At 42.3% G+C, this 3,978-nt stretch overlaps 1 protein-coding gene across 1 annotated transcript in view; it reads right to left on the bottom strand.

Moving 5' to 3' along the window:
* nkx2.2a (NK2 homeobox 2a) overlaps positions 1-2,328 on the bottom strand; it is a 7,082-nt gene extending 4,754 nt beyond the window's left edge. The window contains exon 1 of the mRNA XM_058615550.1: positions 2,267-2,328. The gene's annotated coding sequence lies outside the window, so the exon portion shown is untranslated. The remainder of the gene's footprint in view (positions 1-2,266) is intronic.
* Positions 2,329-3,978: the final 1,650 nt, after the last annotated feature.

Consider the following 3,978-nt stretch of genomic DNA (forward strand, 5'->3'; position numbering starts at 1 on the left):
TTATTATTATTAATAATAATGTTATTAATAATTACGAGTCAGAATAATGTGTAATTATTTGGCACGGCCAACGCTTTTATGGCGTTTTTATTTATAATTTTTAAGTTGTAAAAAGTAACTATGTCGTTTTTAATAACCCCAGAAAGTGTGTGTGTGTGTGTGTGTGTGTGTGTGTGTGTGTGTGCGCGCGCTGGGAGGTGTTAAGCGAGGGAAGATGGACTAAAGAAAGGGCCTCAGAGCTGCAGATGCGTCAGGATTTAAAGGACAATGCGGATTCCCACCAGCCGCTTATCTGAGTCCAGTTGACACCAAATCTTCACATCCGACACTGAAACAATACTTTGTTGTTATATTTCTCACCGAAACGCACGGTTGACTCGTGCGTAAAACTGCACACGCGCCACATTCATCTCTTTTATGTGATCACTGCTGCTGTAATTGTGCTATCACCATTTTCGCCTGTGCTCCATTTCTAATATTATAAGCAACAGAGCTGACTGACTCATTATTAAAGCTCGTTACATTTTCCCCTCTGATTCCAGCTTTGCAATCAAACGTACAGAGGGGGGAAAAAAGGAAAAAACAATTAATTTTTCGGATGAAGCCCCCAAAAACGGGCCCCGTCTGATTAATGATAATTCCCTCCTAAAAATTCAAGCCCACGATTGTTGCCAAATAAGTGAAGAAAGAGCTTTTTATATTCCTGATTAAATAAATCTTTCGATTGAATGCACAAATACGAAAATGCCGCAGGAGAATCCATAATAATGTTGATCAGTGCTTCCCTTTAATCGCTGAATTTCAGCGTGTTTTGACGCCTCAGGCAGGGGGTTAGTCTTTGATAAAGGTAACCCCGTCTGCCTCAGGGTGTCCATGATAAATGTACAGAGTGACAAGACTGATTTCCTCCCTCTATGATTAAAAGCCTATATATAATATGCAGGTAAAGCCGAGTCCGGTTTATTTATGGGGCTAAGCCATGGCCCGAGGAGACTTGGCTTCAGGGTAAATCATTTTGGAAGCCGTTTGCTTTCTTTCATTTTTTTCTCTTCCTTTTACAGAAATCCAGCCACCTTTTCCTCCCGGGCAAAAAAACGTCTTTATTCGTCTCTCTTCCTCTAATGATTAAACATGTCACGGCGAGATTATAGCAGTGCGCCCATGCCCCGAAGAGATGCCTTCATTTGTTAAACCACCAGTTTATTTGTAATGGTGAATTTCATGCCACGCTGTGCCATTCGCCTTAATCTTTTTTTCCTCTCTTTCTTCCTTGTAAGACGAATTGCTAAAAAGAGGTTTATTATTTTTTAATCACTTCCCATTTCGGTATCGCACTGACCTGCATGTGCAGGGAGGAGGGAGGAGGAAAGAAAATGGCTCGAATCCCTGAAAGTTGTTAACATAAATCAAAAGAGACAATTAATAACTGTAAGGGTGTTAAAACATTATTGATGCCTCTTAAATAAACATGTAAACAAATGAATAAATTACAATGAATCATAATAAATCATGCTCTCCAGCCAGGAGAGCACGATCTGGCCTCGTCTCCATGGCACAAGTACGCTCAACTTGTCCTCCGTGTCCGTCAGCCTGTGAGTGCAGTGATAACACGAACAGCTGTTGACATCTGTAGAGCTCTAGCGGTCTCTACCGGCACATTTAAGAAACAACAGGGGGTGCTCTTTGTGTGGGTCCAATTAAACAATTTCTAATGACAAGCAGTGTTTGGAAAATATGAAATGGAACCGCGCACAGGAGGCTCTTTTGGAATATAGTGATAGTTTAATTGCAGGAACACAGACTTTTCATCCATGTGCTCTTCACTGGTTAGGGTTGTTTTTATTAGTCGATGGCTGTGAATTCGAATTAATTATCTGGAGTATATTTTCTTCTAACATTTCTTTTTTGTACATTTCTAGATAGTGTGTTTATTTTTTCTCCTGAATGAGCGAGGTTCAGGCCACTCACAATTTTTGCCATCAGCACAAAGAAAACGCTCAACCAAGCCTGGACTGCCCACGTGAGTGTGCAATGACCAGCAGACTGTAGGTTAAAACCGCGCAGGCCTACACTGTGAATAAACCATCCTGTTTTCAACAGAGTTAATAAAGAGGCTCGAAGATCAGGGTCATTTTACATTCAAAGACTAAGGTGCAGGCTGATGTGTACGAGACTGCAACAAAAGGGGAAAAAAGCAGTTTCTATTAAGCTGTGAAAATACAAAAATAAATAAATAAAGAGTGTGCAAACTGACTGGAGCGCTTACCTAGACAGGAGAGGGGGGTTGGATGTGTAGCCAGCGTTAAGACAGCGCGCAGAGTTAATGAAATATCTCCAAATGGGAGTCAGGAGTGCGTGCACAGATAAGCCTGATGTGCTTTATATACCCAGAAAGCAAGTGCTCCTCTTCTCATATTGTCCAAGAGCGTTTGCATGGATGGCCAAGTGGCTCTGCTCTTGCTGACTCGCTAACATTGCACGGTGTTTGTTTTCCCCTTGCTATGACGTGTGACAAAATATTGGCCATATGTTCATCGGCAATAAATTGGTCTTGTGCGCAAACACAGCTCCCTTTGCGGCCGGTGCTTTTAGCCTGTGCAACTATAGTCCTCTCTCTCTCGCTCTCTCTCTCTCTTGGAGATGTTTTGGGGGGGACACGAAACTGTACAACTATAACTTAGGCGAACGATAATGTCACAACATCCTGTTTAAGAGATAATTGTGCGCCATTGGGAGAGAGAGAGGGAGCCGCTGGTTGATCTTTATACTGCGACCTATTATTCCTCACACAGTGCGCTCTAATAAATCGCTTGGTAACCAAGAAGCAGCTCTGGCCAAAGAGCAGATGTGGCATGTTATCCACGCCACAGTTGCGTTTACTTTAGATACCGTGATCCAATGATTGATAACCAAGGTCACAGTAATTCACAATGATTCGAGGCCTGGGCATCTCCCACGAGGCGGGCTACTACTAACACATATTGTTTGCCACATAGATCCACATGTGTGACACTAAATACACGCGCAACTGTGTGAGGTGAAGCCACAGCCATTTACACACAGGCAGAGGCACAAAAATTCAACAAAAAACTCCTCTGCTCACACAAAAATATTATAAATGGACACAAGACCCACCATAATAATATGTCTTATTTTATATATACACAGTATCCATCTATCTATAAATCTAATACACTATATTTACACCTGTTGCACGTCCACTGGCAGCATTTTCCTGCATTGCGAAAGGTCAAAGGTCGTGAGACTAAATAGTCAATGTGAGGACGATGACAGGGAATGTCAGTAATGACTGAGGAAGAAAGCAATATGAGGCAAACACCAGTTGTGCTATCATGACACCTTGGGGGTTGGATAACTTAAATCAAGACAATGATTTTATTGTGGGCAGCGTGGAATCTATGCATGATAATAACAGTGTTGCCTGGTAGTGCAGGAGCGAGCGTCAATCAATAGTGAATACATTACTGTTGGGGTTTTTGTGCCGGGGCCACTTTGCTGATGAAAGACAGAGATTATCCTCCCTGCCATCACTGTGCTCAAGAGTATCACTAAGACGCAGAGAATACAAATAAATAAAATGGCCTCATACCTTCTTTGAAATTCCACATTAAGGCAAAGTAGTTAGTTAGAGTTGGAATGTATTCATGAGGTTCAGGCGCATGAGAAAAAGCTTTCCACTCATCCACTGTGTGAACACACTTGTGCTGTTTGAGATGTGCCACAAGTGCTCTGGGTGCTAAATGCAAGACCTCCTGCAAAAGGATGGGTAAGGATAGGCCCTGCTGGTCAAGCTATTATCAATCCCCGTCCTAAAGCTTGATGACTGAGCTACTTCAGATGTAGTTAACAGATGCATAAGAACACTGGTGCGGCGGCATTTTGAAATCAATCAGTTCAAGTTTTAATGTATCGACCACTCGAGGTGAACTGAGAGAGCGAGAGCTTCTCGACACACAA

Source organism: Solea solea, chromosome 18 (genome assembly GCF_958295425.1).
Source record: "Solea solea chromosome 18, fSolSol10.1, whole genome shotgun sequence".
Lineage (NCBI taxonomy): Eukaryota > Metazoa > Chordata > Actinopteri > Pleuronectiformes > Soleidae > Solea > Solea solea.